The sequence below is a fragment of the Polyodon spathula genome, chromosome 2, assembly GCF_017654505.1.
Source record: "Polyodon spathula isolate WHYD16114869_AA chromosome 2, ASM1765450v1, whole genome shotgun sequence".
NCBI classification, from domain to species: Eukaryota; Metazoa; Chordata; class Actinopteri; order Acipenseriformes; family Polyodontidae; genus Polyodon; species Polyodon spathula.
Window position 1 is genome coordinate 58,315,991 of NC_054535.1, and position 20,968 is coordinate 58,336,958.

Below are 20,968 nucleotides of genomic sequence, written 5' to 3' on the forward strand. Positions count from 1 at the left end.
CACTCATTACTATATGGCTTTTCTGAGAGGAACTTCTAGACACACTCATAAGAACAAAAACAAACTGGATTATAAAGTTTATAAGAATATTTAAAAAAAAAAAAAAAAAAAAAAAAACTTTACAGTAATTTACACAGACCAGCACTCGACAGCAGGCAATAGATATATTGAAAATATATGAAAAAGTAAAAATGTGAATGGGGTCCAACCATTAAGGAGTGTGTGCATGTGTGTGTGTGTGTGTGTGTTTGTGTGTAACAGCCTCCGCTTGAGAAAAATGTGTCATAAAACAGGAAGTGTTCACTCTTACCCACACAGTATTAACTTGTTGCTCTGAGGCCTCGTACACACACACTGCACTCGTTGCAGTTGTTTGTTGTACACACACGCCTTTCATTACTGAAGTGACTGCACTCCCTGATTAAGCTAATAACTGAATGGACCACCATTACACTACATTCTTAGGGTTATGTGGCGGCAGCATGGAGGCTGTGTTTTTGTTTATGCTTTTGGAAGAAAGTACTGTACATAAATCGACCGAAAGCTCATCAAGCACAGCTATGCTCTTTCTGCAAAACCAGCAGAGACTCCATTTTGCTTTTTCTGCACTGCTAAATACAGTGGTGACGATCTGCAGTACCATGACGGTAGATTGAAACATTTGGGCAATCTTCCGACCAGGCTGGTGGGAATGACTTGAGTGGTCTCCAAACAACTGGATAAAAAGTACTCATGTCTAAGGAGTCATATATATGCATCTTTGTCATTTACTGACCTTTCCTGGAGTATCAAAACACACAGATGAGATGTTCAGTATCGGTGGAAAAACGAGTTGCAGTCGCACTGTGGCATTTGGGGACACAAATTCTCCCATATTGTTTTTTTTTTTTTAAGTTGCAAAACCAAAAAAAACTTTTTTTTACAATACTATACAACTGTACTTTGATTAAATAATAAAAAAAAGTAATTATATGTATGCACTATTTACCATTGAATTTATTATTCATCAATATTACAAAATGAACTCAGCTCATCAGGCACCTATATATTTTTTTCTATTTGCCATGCTTAACACAGAAATGTCTGAAACGATGACATCATTACGTGCACAAAAATCCACCGAGCACCTACTGTGGTTGTTTTAGTGCAGTTTTATACACACACAGTTGCTGAGCATTAAGTAACCAAACTCAATTAATAACAGAACTCGCTACTTGTTCCAAGCAGGATTAACGTGTGCGGTTGTCACTGCCTTTTGCAACTAAACTATGTGTGTACTTAAACTGTATTAACAGCAAAAAGTGAACTCGCAACACATTTAGGCTGTTTGTGTACCAGGCCTTACAGTCCACTGGAATCCAGAATTTCTTTTACCAATTCAATAGTATTTACGTGATTCACTGTGAATAGTACAGTGAGTTTTACTTCAGGTTCAACTTCAAAATCTGTGAAACTTCAGAAACGAGAAGGTAGCGCCTTGGATCGTTGCTCTGTCCCGCTGTGTAACCTAAATTATAATAAACCAGCACTTCTAAACTGGTCATTTATTATTACAAAAATCTGTTTGGGGCTTCAGTGTAATTGTACTGTTCTTTGTTTCAATAAAATTATAGATTAAACATCACAGAACGTATCAGTGTAGTGTTATCAATTGCTTTTGGCCAACACAGATGCATTTGTATAAACTGAAACATTTAGTGCACTATTTTGCATTGAGTCAGTCCTTATCTGCCATCTTCACTGATGCCATGAACTGCTGGCAAAGGATTCCAACTGTAGAAAGAGAACATGAGCTGAAATCCTCAACGAGTCTGAACACAGAAAAATTCAAATAACTACTTTTACTTCTTTTACTCATTTTAGTTTTCCAAAAACCAACTGGATGTGCTAGTAAAAACAATATCTTTCTATGAAGTTTGAAGACAAAATACATTTTCATATGATTAAAGCCATAGTTATTAACAAGAGGAAACAATCCCTTTGAACGGTGCGTAATGCGTTGGCAGCAGTGGAGGTTAACGGTAAACCCTTGTGTTTGTGTACAGAGTATCTAAAGGTTGTTTTATGTTGCCTTATTATTGCTGAATCTAAGTAACGCAGGGAAGTCATAACTGAAAATCAAGGTGGTCACCAAAAAGTCAGGTGCTTGAGATCTGTTAGATGCTGCTGGGTTTTTGACACCGCTGGTGTATAAATAATGGAAGTGCTTCACTGCTTATTTCTATTCTATTATCTAGTCTTCAGAATTCACAAGGAGCTAAGATTCTGAAGCCAACATATGGCTTGTAACCATAACTGAAGTAGTTCCAAACCTTCTTTTCAAAGTCATTGTTCTTAAAAAAAAAAAAAAAAAAATTAAGAGAGTGATTTCTGATACTGATGGATAATCCCTTTGTACATGCATGCATGCTTGGTAATAAATCAGTCTTGTCCCAATGATGAGCTGGTACAGTAAATAAAATACCCCAATTGTACCTGGTGAAGCATTGCCCTGGGACCCAGGCCCAGCCACTGGTCCAGGGGCCGGTTGCATAAAACATCTTAAGTGAGATTTTCACTTAAGTTTTTCCTTGTAATGCTACTTAAGTATAAAGGTGTTGCACAAAAAAAAAAAAAAAAAAAAAAAAAAAAAAAAAATCTTAAGTGAGTTATTAAGGAATACTTAAGGGAAAATCAGGTAGTTCTACTTCAGTATTACTTAAGTATTTTTTTACATGATGAAGCGTTGTAGAAAACTACTTAAGCAAATATTTGAGTTTTACCCTAAATTACCTGCCCACGTAGCTTAAGTGATTTGATGACTCAACTTACTGTTTTGTTGTCGTTGACATGGCTCCGTTTTTTTCCAGTTGAGGATGAAGAGCGCCTCTCCAGGCTTAAAGATTTTCAGAGAATACAAAATAGTTATATCAGCATGTGTTTGTTTTTAGGTTTTTAAAGTGATTGCAGGTAACATCATAAACTCTTTAAAAATAATTTCATGGCTAATGTAATTTCATTAAAAAAACAATGTAAAATGATAGAAAAGGGGATTTGATTCTGCTACTCATAAAACACCTCTTGCTATTTGTTATCAACACTTGTGGTATCTGGCATCAAATCAGAGAACCAAAAACTGAACAACTCTTGTGTACCTCATTCAAACAAATGAGAAATTACCCCAGATGAATGTTGAGAGGTTCACACTGCATTTTATTTGCAGTAATTGCTATACTGTGTACCCTTAGGTCACTTATTATTATAGAGAGCCAGGCTTTACATATGCATAATTAGTTCAGTTTGATCAATGATCCTCAGGCTTAGACTGTAATAAAGGGTATTAGAGTACTGTGAAATATATTACCTTAACATAAGTGGCTGCATGAAATTAGTGTGTTTTAGATGAAGATTAGAAGTGACCCCTCAAGAAACTTGTAATTATCTTTTACTATAGGTTTGTATGACAGGTAATATGGCCACTGCTAGTGAATGCTACTATATATTTTTATTGGTTATTCAAGAGCACCGTACATCATATTTTAATTTTGCAAAATTGGATAGGCTTAGACTTAACGTGCTGTTTACCATATTCATTTTGGGAATAGCAGTCATTCAGTGTATTTGTTATGAACCTTATGTATTCTAAACATGAATACAAACAACATTGTTGATGTACAGAGTATCTGGTCAGGAGTAGCTACTTAGTTCATTTATACAACATTTCCCAACCAGTGTTCAAAACCATGAAACCAGCGTGTAAACTCTCATATTCTTCCGATATCATATTTTGGCAGCCACTGCATACAGTCAGAGTACCGGTTCAAACTGTATTGATAACGTTCTGCTGCAGATGGAAATGGACTGGGCCAATTTCAAATCACTTAATTTGATCCCAGTGGCAGAACCAAGGTACATTAGACTAATGTAGATAAAGATTTCATGTTGAAATGTTTATCACAGGGTGTTCTACTGCCAATGTTAGCTAAAAAACCTTTTTTTTTAATAATATTGCATTATAGTGTGATGCGAACTGTAGTGTATGGTTACTCTCCATGTGGATGAACCATGCTGGAGCTTTTGAGGAAATAACAGGTGTTGTACGTTCTAATCAATTTTAAGTCTAAATACTAAATGAACAACCTGTATTACATACACATATTTGTTTATTCCATCATTTTATTTTGGTGAAGCCTGTTTTAATTCTACTGACAAATAAACCCAGTTGTGTGTTGCAGTGTAAGAATGTTTTTCTTCCAGAATCCCTTTTCATTACAACCAAATTTAGGTTGTACTAAAGAAAAGCTGTTTGTACTTGGAATACATACTGCATGCTACAAATATAACCTTGTTCTGTGCCAGTCACACACCTGTAAGCCATCTGTTGCCAGTGGAATTCCCTCTATTGACCAGACAAAATATCTACCATCTTTATACTGGGTGTTGCTAATATCAGGCTTACTAAGCACCCTCAATTACATTAGCAAAACATTCATATGGAGGTATACAAAAAAAAAAAAAAAAAAAAAAGTGTCAAGTTTGTGTCACTTGTATGCATTTTCAGTTTCTTTAATATATTGCATGTATATTCACTTATACATTTAAGATTCAGGCAACGTAGAACTCAGCAGCATTTTGAATTGTGAGAAATAACAGATTGTGTAGTACACCTGTGAAAGGATAGCCAAAGTGTGGAGACTCAGAGATAGAAAGTGCAGCAAATAAAATACTTTTAACTAAATAATAATTACCAAACAAAAAGGCACTATGGCCAAATAAACAGAAGAAACAAAACACTTAACATTAAACTCTAAAACACAAAATACACACCAATAAACCACACACTCTCTCTCTCACTCAACCACTCCCTTTTATACAGGTGCTGCAGTTAATTGGGCAATTAACACCTCATCAGCTGCAGCAAAATTTCACACATTCCTCACACAAACTCATTCACTCATATCCACTCTAAACACCACAAAAACAGGCTGCCCCCCCCCCCCCCCCCCCCAAGATCCACACAGCACAAAGACAGGCTGCACCCTGTCACAACACCTCATTACTGTCCGCCATCACACTGTAATAATTCAGCTAGATACAGGCATATTCTAATGTTAGCGTATTACTGCAGCTCATACATGCACTTTGCTTGAGGTATGACACAGGCCCGTTTTTTGGGATGGAACTGGATAACAGTCTTGCGTTTTGATTGTTACATGTCTGTCACATAAGTGGAAAAGCTTGCAGGCATTTTTAACATTGTGATCAGAGAGAGAGATCTGCTTTCTACAACCTTTCAATTAAAGTATTTTGCTATACTAATATAATAAACTATGGGCGATTACTTTATATGGACTATCACATTGTGCACAAATGTAAGAATTGGCTTTCTGTGGTGGTGTACTTTTTTCTTTCAAATAAGAACATAAGAAAGTTTATAAACGAGAGGAGGCCATTCAGCCCATCTTGCTCGTTTGGTTGTTAGTAGCTTATTGATCCCAGAATCTCATCAAGCAGCTTCATGAAGGATCCCAGGGTGTCAGCTTCAACAACATTACTGGGGAGTTGATTCCAGACCCTCACAATTCTCTGTGTAAAAAAGTGTCTCCTATTTTCTGTTCTGAATGCCCCTTTGTCTAATCTCCATTTGTGACCCCTGGTCCTTGTTTCTTTTTTCAGGCTGAAAAAGTCTTTTGGGTCGACACTGTCAATACCTTTTAGAATTTTGAATGCTTGAATTAGGTCGCCACGTAGTCTTCTTTGTTCAAGACTGAACAGATTCAATTCTTTTAGCCTGTCTGCATATGACATGCCTTTTAAGCCCAGAATAATTCTGGTCGCTCTTCTTTGCACTCTTTCTAGAGCAGCAATATCTTTTTTATAGCGAGGTGACCAGAACTGCACACAATATTCAAGATGAGGTCTTACTAGTGCATTGTACAGTTTTAACATTACTTCCCTTGATTTAAATTCAACACTTTTCACAATGTATCCGAGCTTGTTAGCCTTTTTTATAGCTTCCCCACATTGTCTAGATGAAGACATTTCTGAGTCAACAAAAACTCCTAGGTCTTTTTCATAGATTCCTTCTCCAATTTCAATATCTCCCATATGATATTTATAATGTACATTTTTATTTCCTGCATGCAGTATCTTACACTTTTCTCTATTAAATGTCATTTGCCATGTGTCTGCCCAGTTCTGAATCTTGTCTAGATCATTTTGAATGACCTTTGCTGCTACAACAGTGTTTGCCACTCCTCCTACTTTTGTGTCGTCTGCAAATTTAACAAGTTTGCTTACTATACCAGAATCTAAATCATTAATGTAGATTAGGATTAGCAGAGGACCTAATACTGATCCCTGTGGTACACCACTGGTTACCACACTCCATTCTTAGGTTTTTCCTCTAATCAGTACTTTCTGTTTTCTACATGTTAACCACTCCCTAATCCATGTACATGTGTTTCCTTGAATTCCAACTGCGTTCAGTTTGAGAATTAATCTTTTGTGCGGGACTTTGTCAAAAGCTTTCTGGAAATCTAAATAAACCATGTCATAGGCTTTGCAATTATCCATTATCGATGTTGCAAATAAAGTATATCTATAATCGTTTGCGCAATATGTTTTAATATCAAATATATCTTCCACACTATTATAGTTTTGTTACAGGATACATTAGTTTATCTATAATTTAATCACAGTTTTAAATATAGACTGCCCGTTTTCAATTACATCCCAAATTCTGGCCCGCTTTGGTTTTTAGATAATGGTCCAAATTCTAGGCTACTATAGTTTTCAGATAAATTCTGGGCTGCTCTGATAACATCCCAATTTCTGGGCTGCTCTGGTTTTTAGAAAAACTTCCCAAATTCTGGTCCGCTCTGGTTTTTAGAAAAACTTCCCAAATTCTGGGCCGCTTTGCATTTTCAAATTCAGCCCAGTTTTTGAGACTGGCAGCCGAGTTTCTAAGTTATGCATGCAGTTTACCATAAACTGGATCGTGAATTCATTTAAGAGTAACCCTTAGTACATGAATCAAAGTTAATGTATTTTTGACTCTCCCCAGAAAACTTTATTTTAATGAAAAAAAAAATGTAAATATAAAAAAAAAATATTCCTATTACAGTGAAGAAACTGCATTGCACTGAAATAAATACATTAGAATAAATTAAAACAGTCGTTTTCCTTTATTAAAGGCTAATATTAAAACGCATTTTGGGAAGGAACGTGGTATTCCAAAAAAAGGACATCTCATTTGCTTTTGTAATGTCCATCAATATATTGTAGCATTTCGGGTTCTTTTGGGACAGAAATGAGACTGCAGCTGTGAGTAGATGAAGGCTGTTTATTTTGACAATAATTCAATAATCACAAATTAAATTCACAAAGTGAGGTAAAGGGGACTGGGAGTCGAAAGTGAACATAAATGATTGTAGTAGTTCTACCCTACCCTTCCCAGTCTTTTCCCTGCACCCCCTTATATGCCCTCGCCTCTCGCCCCCTTTTGCGCCAAAAAAGCACTCCAGTTCCCCTCCATACACATCCATATGTAACTCTTGCACACGCACACTACCATGCAACCCCTGCGCACATACAGTACACACACCATGTGCCCCTTCATGCACACACCACCATGCAACCCCTGCATGCACACCATCACCATGCAGTCCACGCATGCATACACCCACCATGCAACCCCTGCACACCAGGGGCTACGCCACGCTTGGGCCTGAGGGGCCTGAGCCCACCCAGTTATGGAGCGACTGACAATTAAAAACATTTCATACCAAACCGTATCAGAATGTAATCCGCTATGGCAAATCTAGCTCATTCCTGTGGTTCAAAAATATATATCCGTCCCACTCACCCCAGTACCGTTGTAATGGTAATGAAAAAAAAAGATTGGTGATTGGACAGCTGAGATATGAGATCTTATGTCTTCGATTCTATAGTATCGAAATTCCAGTGTGTCGGCAACATATACAGGAACTTTTCTTTCACTGCAAGGCACGCAAGCAACCAGCTTGTGCAGCTGCTGTTTAGTAAAAACCCAAAGTATAAGTGGGTAATTGTATGAAAAAATAATGTGATATCTTGTAATAATTGTAAGTCGCCCTGGATAAGGGCGTCTGCTAAGAAATGTAATAATACAGAACATTTAGCCAAGTTTGCAGTCAACCGTAAACTATATCTGCGTCTTACACATTAGCTATGTCCCGACATTTTGTAAAAAGAAAACAAACCGTCGAATCAACAAATGCGCCAGTAATGTAAGTACCTACATTTCATTTTATCAACTCAGTTGACTGATGCAGCTGAGATGTACTGTATGTCATGCTCAACTCATGCCTCCATTCCTGTTTTGTTTTTGTTCCCATATAGCTGACACTTTTCTAAAGCTCAAAGGGAAGCATTAACATTCACTTTTAGTCACTGTATGAGAGCTTTTTAAATTTAAGCTCACTTTGGGTCACTTCGAATACATGTTTGAGAGCTTTTGTCAGAAATAATTTTCTTTATGTGTGGTAGTGACTTGTAGCTCGCTAATGTTATGGAATTTGTGCTGCTATGCCTGTTGGTGGTAAATTGGATTTCCGACTGTCAAAATGTTTTGGTAGTGTGCGTTCTTGGAGAATATGGTGCTATTTCTGACAGTATAGAGTGTCCTCAGTGTGCATATTAGTAATTACTTCATTACGTTTATGTCATTAAGTCATTCCGTCAGTGAAAATTTGGGGCCCAACCAGGAATTAAATCCTGCAGCCGCTACTGCTGCACGCACACACCATTCATGTGTACAGCCCCATTCAAGTCTATGGCAGTGTTAAATACATTTTCAGTCATCTCTCTCAAACCAGAGCATCTACAACCACCATTCGAAGGGTTCTAGACTAAAGGGACCAGCCTGAATGTAACATGACGAGTTAAGATAAAAAAATAAAAAATAAACACTTTGCAGAGCCGTCCTGGCAACCAAAACCATTAAAACGGCGACTCCTTGTGCGGTGGCCCTAACTCCCACAGAACCTGAGATACTTCCTGTCAAAAATGTCCAAAAACGACCCTTCTCAGGGTCATATCTCCATTACCCTGGAGCCCAGAACCCAGGTTGAACTTCCTAGGGTCATGTCTGGGGGCCCTCATCTGTACTGCTTTTTTTTTTGTACAGCTTGCTGTATGTGTCCTCTGTGCGTTACCATGGCTGGTAACGTCACATGACCAAGTTTGTTTCGTTTTTGTTTGTGAATAAATTCTGCGCACCTGTGTCGGCGTTTCAACACCACCTCCATGGTGTCTCTGTATTGCTTAAACAATGGTTACCCACACACGTGACACAAGCACCCTGTCACACCTTGTATCTCTTGTTCCATTTTTGGCCAGTAGAACTTGCTCCTTACTACAGAAAGTGTTTTCTCCAATCCCAAACACCTTGATTGTTGATGGTACTCCTGCCAAATCCCCTTCTGCCTATTCTAAGGGGCCACAATTTGGTTTCCTACCTCTTGTGTTGCAAGGTCCAGGTGATGTCGTCATAGGACCCCGTCCTGATACTCAAGTCAAGGCCACTGTTGCAATGCTTGCTTCAGTTCCGAGGTTATCTTCTGTTGTTCTAATGCTATAGGAGGTTCTTTTCAGTCAAGAAAACCACAAATTTGGCTTACCAGCCAGTCATTCTTCTGTGCCTGCTTCCATAAACCTAGTGCCCATCCCCAAGACAAAGGATATTCTTCAGTAGTTCCATCATCTCTGTCAGCTCCTGAACAGCAAACCTGTACTTCTTCAATGAATGCTTGTCTAAAAGCTGGGATTTCCAAGCCATCCCACGATTCCTCCAATGGTCCATCTCTAGGGTTTCCTTCTGCTAACCGGGAGAGCACATCAGCATTAGTTTTCTCTTTGCTTGATCTATACTGTATATTAAACTGGAAGTTTGCAAGCTGGGCTACTCATCATTGTTCGGTTGCCCATAACTGGACTGTATGCAAATGAACCAAGGGCTTATTATTTATATATACTGTGAATTTGTCTCCTGGTAAATAATCTTTACATTTTTTTCAGCTACAGCCCATTTCAAAGCTAACAGTTCCAGATTGAATTAAGTATAATTTGAATCATTCTGCTAGTAGGGTGCAAGCTACAGCTTGCATATGCTACCACCCTCTCTTTTCCTTCTTGTTGTTGGGACAGGACAGCTACCAAACCTCTTTTATATAGGCTACGAAAGGGAGAGAGAAGTCTGCAAAGGCCAATATGGGGGCTGTAAGTAAAGCCTGTTTCAGTTTTTTAAAAGCCTCTCAAGTCTCAGTCCACAATAGAGGCTCATTCTCTCCTTTTTTTAAATGTCCTTTTACCAACCAACAAAGCTTGCTGTGGGCCAACAATGGTTGCAAATTTGGGGATAAATATCCTGTAATATCCTATAAATCACAAAAAAGAACATACCTGAGTCACGGTAGGGGGAGGCGGCCATTCTTCTACCACTGTGACTTTGGATGGGTCTGGTTTTACACCTCCTCACAACATGTCCTAGATAGGAAACCTCCAGGAGTAGTAAATGGCATTTCTCTGGGTGCAGCTTCAGTCCATATGTACTAAATTTCTCAAGCACTACATCTAGATGGCTGAAAATCTACAGAGTAGACGATTACATCATCCAAATAGATTAGCATGGATTTAGAGACTTAGTTGCTTAAACACTGTTGTGTTAAGTGCTGAAAAGTGGCGGGGGCAATGCATAGACCAAGAGCATTCGCTCAAACTCATATAAGCCAAAAGGGGTGATGAAGGCAGTTTTTTCTTTGTCACACAGGTCCATTTTAACTTGCCAGTAATCACTGACCAAATCAAGCATAGAGAACCACTGAGCTTTTGTCAAGATAGTTAAAGCTTCCTGTATGTAGGGGAAAAGCATCTGTGTTACTGTATTCAGCTTCTGGTAATCTACGCAAAAGTGCCACTTTCTTTTTCACCAACACTATTGGACTGCACCTCTCCCTGATTACTCCAGAGTCTAGCATACCTTTCAACAGGGACTTGACTTCTTTATATAACAGAAGTGTTATGGGCCTGTACCGCTCCCTAATGGGGGCAGCATTACCAATGTGGATCTGATGTTGGCTACTGTCCGAACTATTTCAAAACGTACTTCTTCACACCCAGGCTCAACCAGATAGCAGTATGGCTTCACGTCGATACCCGCAGGAACCATCCCCCAGATTACCAACTCACTGTGAGCAGGGACTTAATTTTGTTCTCAGGTACAGTGGCTTGCGAAAGTATTGACCCCCCTTGGCATTTTTCCTATTTTGTTGCCTTACAACCTAGAATTAAAATGTATAATTTGATTTACACAACATACCTACCACTTTGAAGATGCAAAATATTTTTTATTGTGAAACAAACAAGAAATAAGACAAAAAAACCCAGAAAACTTGAGCGTGCATAACTATTCACCCCCCCAAAGTCTACTTTGTAGAGCCACCTTTTGCAGCAATTACAGCTGCAAGTCTCTTGGGGTATGTATCTATAAGCTTGGCAGATCTAGCCACGGGATTTTTGCCCATTCTTCAAGGCAAAACTGCTCCAGCTCCTTCAAGTTGGATGGGTTCCGTTGGTGTACAGCAATCTTTAAGTCATACCACAGATTCTCAATTGGATTGAGGTCTGGGCTTTGACTAGGCCATTCCAAGACATTTAAATGTTTCCCCTTAAACCACTCGAGTGTTGTTTTAGCAGTATGCTTAGGGTCATTGTCCTGCTGGAAGGTGAACCTCCGTCCCAGTCTCAAATTTCTGGAAGACTGAAACAGGTTTCCCTCAAGAATTTCCCTGTATTTAGCGCCATCCATCATTCCTTAAATTCTGACCAGTTTCCCAGTCCCTGCCGATGAAAAACATCCCCACAGCATGATGCTGCCACCACCATGCTTCACTGTGGGGATGGTGTTCTCGGGGTAATGAGAGGTGTTGGGTTTGCGGCAGACATAGCATTTTCCTTGATGGTCAAAAAGCTCAATTTTAGTCTTATCTGACCAGAGTACCTTCTTCCATATGTTTAGGGAGTCTCCCACATGCCTTTTGGCAAACATCTAACGTGTTTGCTTATTTTTTTCTTTAAGCAATGGCTTTTTTCTGGCCACTCTTCCGTAAAGCAAAGCTCTGTGGAGTGTACGGCTTAAAGTGGTCCTATGGACAGATACTCCAATCTCCGCTGTGGAGCTTTGCAGCTCCTTCAGGGTTATCTTTGGTCTCTTTGTTGCCTCTCTGATGAATGCCCTCTTGCCTGGTCCGTGAGTTTTGGTGGGCGGCCCTCTCTCGCCAGGTTTGTTGTGGTGCCATATTCTTTCCATTTTTTTAATAATGGCTTTAATGGTGCTCCATGGGATGTTCAAAGTTTCGGATATTTTTTTATAACCCAACCCTGATTGGTTGCACCAGATCTTATTTAGAGGCTTAATAGCAAAGGGGGTGAATACATACGCACGCACCACTTTTCCGTTATTTATTTTTTAGAATTTTTTTAAACAAGTTATTTTTTTCATTTCACTTCACCAATTTGGACTATTTTGCGTATGTCCATTACATGAAATCCAAATAAAAATCCATTTCAATTCCAGGTTGTAAGGCAACAAAATAGGAAAAATACCAAGGGGAGGCAATACTTTCGCAAGCCACTGTACTGTTTCTTTACTCACTTTCTGACATCATTGTAACCTGTGAACCCGTGTCTAGCACAAAAGTACTGTTTACCCCATTTACTGTTAATTCAACAATAGGGCAATCACCTACCACATAAGACACAAAGTCAGGACTAGGGCCTTCGTTAGCACAACCAGTTGCTTGCTCCACAGCAACAGGGTCATCTAGTTTAAATCACTTTGTTCTTGTGGTCACAGGGGACAATGTCGCTCCATGTTCAAGCTCTTGACAGCGACGACAAACAGGTCGACGTGTCCCATCCCACTGATCCATGGGTGGAGGTCCTTGTGCCATTATATGTCAGTTGGATGTCTGTCTTGGGTCTTTAACTCTTCTTGCATCGTTCGACCAAAAATGGAAAGAGTCAATGTTTCTCTCCAACTAGTTTTTTTCCTATGGATTAAGGGAAAGTGTAGAACTCTCACCAACACCATAGCAAAGAGGCTCTTCTGGCACTTTCAGACCCTCTTCTTCCAACAGCAGGGCATCTGGTCGCACATCTTCAAAGGTTAAGCCCTCGTCTCACCTTATTCAGGTGCGAAGCTCACGTCTTAAAGAACCAGCTTTCAGGCCTGCCACCAACTGATTTCTCCGCAACACATCCTCCTGGTGCAGCCCCTGGGGTCTCGCTGTTGTAACCTGTGGAAAAGTTCACAGAAATAAAGGGTGAAGGCCCTCATGTTTTCTCTTGATTCTTGCTTGCAGTTTAAAAAACAGAGATGACAAAGCAGAGGCAGTGGTCTTATCTCCATACAACTGATCTAGAGTTTCAGATATTTGTTGTAGTTCCCCTACTCTATTTGCTAAAATCAAGATTTATTGTTTTGCCTCTCCATCCATCCAAAAAGCTGACAATAAAATCTGCTTGTTGTGCATCAGTTAACATTTGCATGTGTAATATAATTTGCATCTGAGTTTTCCAATCACCCAACTTAATAGTACAATTAGTACCTTGACATTTTGAACCCCATGATGTCCCTATCATAAATGGCATCATCATTACAGGCCTATGCTGATTATCTGCTTTCTCTGCCTGCATTACTATGGTGTCACTGAACCCAATATCCTGCAGTCTAAAGCCAAAAATTAAAATAAATACATCAGCAGCAATATATATATATATATATATATATATATATAGCTCAAAGAGCCAGCTGCCCAACGTTTCGATATGTTGTACATATCTTTCTCAAGGGAGCCTGTGTTTGAATCAAAACATTGGAGGTATTTATAGGTGTTTGACGGCATGACAACTACTTGTTATTGTTTATATTCAAATCCATGATTTATTCTTAGATGATGTAATGGTGTTCTATATGTGACATCACTTTTACTTACATCTTTAAATCTATATTAATTCTAATTAACATTATTTTATATAAACTTATATTTATATTATCATGCAATGCTGGCTCTGAGGATCAGCCTTGATATGGTCTCCCCAGCGCATCAGCATGCACAACTTTTGAATTAATTTTGTTTATTTAATTATTTTTACCTACTATATATTTATTAGAATTTGTTCATTCTTTTCTGTTGAGTCCCGCTGGCATAATTGTGTTCAGTCTATTTATCCATTTACTTTCTTTTATTCTTCTATATGTCGCATTATCTAATTTTAGCTGTTCTAATACTACAAACTTTACATCATTTATGTCATGTCCTTGACTGGTGAAGTGCTGTACTATTGGTTCATTCATTTTTTTTTTATTTCTAATTAATGAAAGGTGGTTCTGAATTATTTTATATAAAGTTGTTCCAGTCTCTCCAACATATTTTATTTCATCACATTTTTCACAGGCTATTCCATAAACAACATTGCTGTTTTTACAGTAGGTATTAGTTTTTAGTGGATATGTGGTGTTCTTATGTTTAATTATATTTCTACTTTTGTCCATGTATTTACAAACTTTACATGTACTAGCGCAAGTATTTGTAGAACCAATTTTGTCAATTATTCTTTTATGTTTACTGTGAACTAAAATATCACCTAAATTAGCTTCTCTTTTGAATGCTTCTGACAGTAATATATATATATATATATATATATATATAATATATATATATAATATTAATATCTATATATCTATTTTTTATTTCATATAAACACAATAAAAAAAAAACAAAACATATTCTAACAAGATAAATCAATCAAGTAAAGGTATATCCAAGCATTAATAAATCAATTATGTATCAAGATTAATCAATTTGATTAATAACTTGATTTAGTTAATATTGATTTTCCAATTAGTCACAAAACGTATTAATCATAGGTTTACGTATTATTTTTTTAATTAATGTTATCAAGTATAAAAGCTAGTAAGAAAACGTTTATATGTAAAAAAAAAAAAAAAAAGAAAAACTCAAAAAAACAAAAACACATGTGCATCTCAAAACCTAGGCTGCAGTACAAATGCATTCGTGACAACAAATAAGCGAACAACATAATTCTATTAACACACTTAAATTAATATCCTAAAATAATGTTAATTTAAGAATATCACAGAAAACCTTTGTTTGAGTCTATGCAAAAATGTACAGTACATACAGTTGGCTATGCAAGTAAATACTTGTTGGCGTATTTCAGTTTGGTGTATTTCAGAATAATTAATTTGCGATAATTCCTCCCTTTTTACCTTGAGAGTGGGACTCTTATCTTATTATCTCCTTCAATAAATTACCAATGCATAATACCTCCAGGACAGATGGCTGTAGGCTTTGGGGTAATGTAGCTTGTATTTATAAAGCCTTTGCAAATGTCTCAACAAGGGAGCACTTTTTAACATTCATGTTCTAATGTAAGTTTGTTATATTAATTACTAATGTTTTTTTTCTTTCGATTGTATTTTATTGTATTGTATTTGTTACTTTCAAGCAACAACATTGTGACTTGTATTATCACATGCAGTGTATGATTTTATGTGACTAATCGTTTGTTTAGTGAGAGTAAAAATGAGGCACAGAGAAAATGTACGTCAGATATCAGCATTCAGACAATCCCTGATATAGTTCAAGTGATTACAATTAATGCTTTTTTATTTGTAATACCTGTATATTAAACCAGGGAGTGGGTGATAGCTGGACAAAGACAAAACTGCCCTGATGGGGCACTAAAAATAAAATACTCATATAATGATAATTGTTTTTAATATACAGACTTAAATGGTTTGGTATAGTTTTAAAGACATTTCACATTGTTTTAGTGCTGTCTTGGTAGTTTTGTCTTGATCAGACTTTCAAGCATTCCCACTAAAACATAAACTGTAGACCACTGCATTTTATTGAATCATCTTGAAAGCTCAGTGGGACTGTAAGGCGTCCTATCTTGGTTCAGTTCTTATCTTTCTGATAGGTTTCAGAAGGCCTAGCATGGCACCCTCATACCAGTCAGGTAATGATTATTTAATTTAGTTTTTAAAATCAACAGGTTTTTGATTCAGCCGGTATTGTGCAATCTGTTTTGAAAAATTGCACAGACCATGTACAGATTTTAAATTGGGTTTCTCCCAGTGTATGGGATTTTGAAATGACTTCAATAAGGTCATTTTAAACTGTAATATGAAACTAAATGTACTGGTTGAAAATGTATGTTTTTGAAAACACATTAACGTTCCCTTGATGTTGCAATTGACCTTTTTCATGCTTAACAACTATTCTACAGAAGAACACAACACTATAGGGAAATATCCAACCATTTTAAAATGTAATGTTGTGGGGCAGTGTGGCAAGATGACTGTGTGGCATCAGGCCAGGAAGTAGATAGACAACAGTGCTGCGATTAAATGCTCTGCTGCACATTTTAACAAACAAATAAACTAAATAGTTAAACAAAACACTTCACAAAACGGCACATGGCCAAAATAAACAGACAGACAAACAAACAGGACGAACCAAAACAAGTATTGTGCAGGTGCTCCCGCACAAGTAGCAATTGCTAGATTTATTATTTTTCTCCTTCTCTCTCCTGTTCTTTCTCCCTCAACACGCCAACCCAGAGCAAGTGATTTGTGCATCTACAGCTGTGCTGAGATTCAATTACTAATTAATCATTCACTTGAATCCCAGCATGTGAACTAATTTGTGCAATCCCCGTGGCTACATACTAACACACATTTTATCTGCACGGGAAGTGCAATCCCAGTGCCTAAATACAACTATACATTTTAAATCACCCATGCTATGTAACCCACACTCCGTGCACTAATACATACACACCACATAAAACACAAAATACTCACAGGGGCGGGGCACGGCACCCTGTCACACATCTTCCCCCTTGTGCATATGTACACATAGTCTCAAAGGCCACCTCGCCCCTTAAAAGCCCAAAAGTCTTGGTCAGGGTCCTAGGCCAGAAATGGAGGCATCACTGGGCCCACAGGCGCAATATTGCCAGCAATAATGCCAGCAGTGGCAATGCTGCAAGTGGAAATGCTGACAGCTTTCAGGCTGGCTTCTCCAGCTGGGGCAGTCCTGGCATTGGAGAGGCTGCCCATGGCAATGCTGACAGCATGGCCAAGTCCTCCTCCAGTGGTCCCACTTGCAGCAGAAAGGCTGGCAGCGGGGTGGCACACTCCAGCTGTGGAAATGCTGTTAAGGACAACGCTAGCAGGGAAATGTGGACAGCTGAAATTATGTCAGCAGATGTTCGGCGAGCAGGACTTCCCAGGCAGTACAGACTTGGCAGCCCTAGGTGGTGCAGGTGGGAGCTGCAGGTAGTCTCCCTGTGGTGGTGCAGGTGGGAGTTGCAGGTAGTCTCCCCCTGGCAGTAGAAGTGGCAACAGTAAGTAATCTCCCTCTGGTGGTGGAGGCAGGAGCTGCAGGTAGTATCCTATCTCTGGAGACTGGTGCGGCTCTCCCTCGGTCACTGGAGACTGGTGCGGCTCTCCCTCGGTCACTGGAGACTGGTGCGGCTCTCCCTCGGTCACTGGAGACTGGTGCGGCTCTCCCTCGGTCACTGGAGACTGGTGTGGCTCGCTCTTGGGCTTTGGAAATGCGGGATTCCTCTTCTTGGGCTGTGGACACTAATGTTAGAATAAGCTATGCACACAGAAAAGATATAGCTTTTTAACTTACACAGCACACATTCTGGATCATAATTTAACAATAATCTGTGACGTCAAACGATCTAATGAGTTGAGGACACAAAGGTTTTTCAGCAATGCAAACAGCAATATTTACATCATGACAATATTATCAACAAAACACACTCCCAATGTACCGTACGTTTTGAAAATACAAATAAAAATGTAGCAGAATGGGCAACACAGACATTGTCAAGCCAACTACTACCTTTCCAAATACTGTCAGTCTAATTACACAATGTAATTAAACTAACTTAATAGATGCAAGAATATATGCACATATCCCAATGTATAGCTTATTTTCTTTTTTTCTTAAGGGTAAGCAAGTAGGCTATTATTAAACATGAAAGCAACAAAAGCCATCTGTGTGCACAACAAATACACAAACATGAAATACAGTACTTCAAGTGTTTGACTCTGATTTATCATTTGAGACTCATATTAGGAACGTCACCAAAATATCCTTTTGTCATTTGAGAAATATAGTTAAACGCAGACCTGTTATTTCTGTATCTAATGCCGAAAGACTAACGGATGCCTTTGTTTAATCAAGAATTGATTACTGTAATGTACTTTTTACTGACATCCCAGAACATGTGCCTCTCTTACAGCTCATTCAAAACCCTGCTGCTAGAATTCTGACTAAAACAAAAAAAAAACATTTCTCCTATTTTGGTTTTTTACAGTGGCTCCCTGTGCAGTTTAGAATTTAAAGATGTTGCTTTTATGACCCTGAATGGATCAGCACCCAGTTACTTACAGGAATTATTGACCCAGTATGCTCCTCTTAGATCACAGGGTGGCTGGTTATTCCTAGGGTGAATAAAAATAATATGGGAGGTAGGGCTTTTTTCTGTAAAGCTCCTAAATTATGGAATGCTCTGCCTTCTTCCATCACTGTTTTTAAGTCAAGATTGAAAACTTATTTTTATAAAATAGCTTTTCTATTTTACAATTTCAACTGCATTTTTTTTTTCCTTTTTTAAATTCTAATTGTATTACATTTTAGTTTTAAACTTTGTTTTATTGATTTTTTGCTCTGTATTGCACAGTGCTTTGAGGTGCTTTTTGTATGAAAGCCGTAATATGAATAAAATTTGCTTTGATACGTGGTGCTGCAGCTGAATTGTTTTTAGTCTAACTATAAAATTATATTTGGAAGAAGGAATAAATCATGGCCAAATCAAGGACAGACAATTTGGAAATCAGTACTGTATTGCAGAAAATAAATGCAGTCTGTCAAACAAAAAGAACTGGGAATAAACTAAAAATAAAAAAGGTGGACTGACAAAGTGAAAAACAAAAACAAAAAAATGTGCATTGGTAAAAAAAATCTGCTTAGGTGGTGGACCATCTGTGGATGTGTATTTACCCCCTTTGGAAATAAAAGCTATGAACATGGAAAAGCATCGAAGGAATTGTGGGAACAGATACGACATCCTAGGACAGTCACTAATGGTATGTTTTACATCTCCAGATGTGTTTCAATAGGCTATGTAATACAAACACATGCTTTTATTTAGCTTTTTTGTGTATAACCTAAATTACGGAAAATACAGCTTTATAACTGCTACTTAAACTTGCTTATAAAACCTGAGCATCAACAGATATTTCATCTGCTGGCCTGGTATAGATTCCAGTTCAGATCAAAGCTCTTTGTATAATTCTGATATTGCCTGCCTGTGAGGTGAAACCTTTTAACAAACATGTAACCTGGGAAACTGCATGAATGTATTAGGGGTCTGATGTAGGGAAGACAGCATTCCCCTGTCTAATTCTTCCTACTACTCCCGGGTATAAGAATGAGGTTAATGCTCTTTTTAAAAAATCTGACCTCTCCTGGTTTTAATAACACTGTATATATAATTCACACAGGAATGCCCTAAATGCATTCACAAAGTGCTATTAAGAAAATATGTTAATAGCACTAATTCAAGCACACAGACGGACCTTTGTGACTGAAGAAGCATGCAGATATTAAGTCACAAATTGTATTAATACCAACAAAAGAGATGTTTTTTTTGCATGTTTTTTCCTATGAATGCTTGAGGATCTTAAACTTAATGGTGGGGAGAGAGAAACAAGCACCTACTCTGATTGTTGTAACAAGGGGTTTCCCCCAACAAAACTTAACATCTTTTCACTGTCTTGATATTTGTGAGAATTAATCGATTTCAAGCTGAAAATATAACATTTTAGGCAAATTCCCTTCTATCAAGTTTGCACATACATATTAGTTTTTGCAGAACAGAACTAGCATGGTATTGAAGGGATCAAGAATCAGTATACTAGCATTTCATATAACAGTACAGCAAATGTAAGTGTGAAAACTTTGACATTATTGGAGCTACAGTAGTCAGCTTTTCAGATTCTCTTAAAATAACCAGATAGTCAATTGAGAATAAATAACACTATGTAACACAATTTTTGTTCCTCGGTAGTAAGTGTTATTTCCTAATTGCTTATGCCTCAAAAGTATAGAAAATGGCTATTATTCCCCACAAACTTTGCTTTTGTGACCAGGACAGGTAAATTTCAAAATATCACTATTTCCAATGAGAAAACGGGCAAATGTGTCTTTCGTTCACAAAGTCAGAAAAAAAACAACATATGAAATTTACAGTATAATCGTGAATCTCGAAAAACTACTCACGTCTAAATCTTTTGTAGTCATTTTTGTATTACTTTAGTACAAACACATGTTAATTTGGATTCATATGTTGCTTTTTTCCAACTTTATGTGAACGAAAAGACACAAATTCGCCCGTTTTCTCATTGGAAATAGTGATATTTTGAAATTTACCTGTCCTGGTCACAAAAGCAAAGTTTGTGGGGAATAATAGCCATTTTCTATACTTTTGAGGCATACGCAATTAGGAAATAATACTTACTACCCAGAAACAAAAAAAAATAAAAAATTGTTACACGGTGTAATCCGTTTTTAACAGCTACTTCCTCCTTCAGTCGAGCAATGAGATAACGTCCTCAACTCTACTGCTGGAATGCTTTATTAAAGAAACAAACGATAAAAGACAATTAAACAATATTATTATACATAGAGGTATCAAAGTAGGATACATGTTTGATATACATTTTTATGTATTAGGAACCATCAAACTGATCATCAAATTTAATGAATTACTGAATCATTCTGTAACCAAATACCTGGACAGTAAAAATTATATAACAGTATTATTGTTAGAAAAC

The 20,968-nt window shown here is 37.7% G+C and overlaps 1 protein-coding gene across 2 annotated transcripts in view; it reads left to right on the plus strand.

Moving 5' to 3' along the window:
- Window positions 1-20,968, plus strand: part of LOC121298781 (serine-rich coiled-coil domain-containing protein 1-like) — a 304,830-nt gene that overhangs the window by 217,824 nt on the left and 66,038 nt on the right. The window lies entirely within an intron of this gene.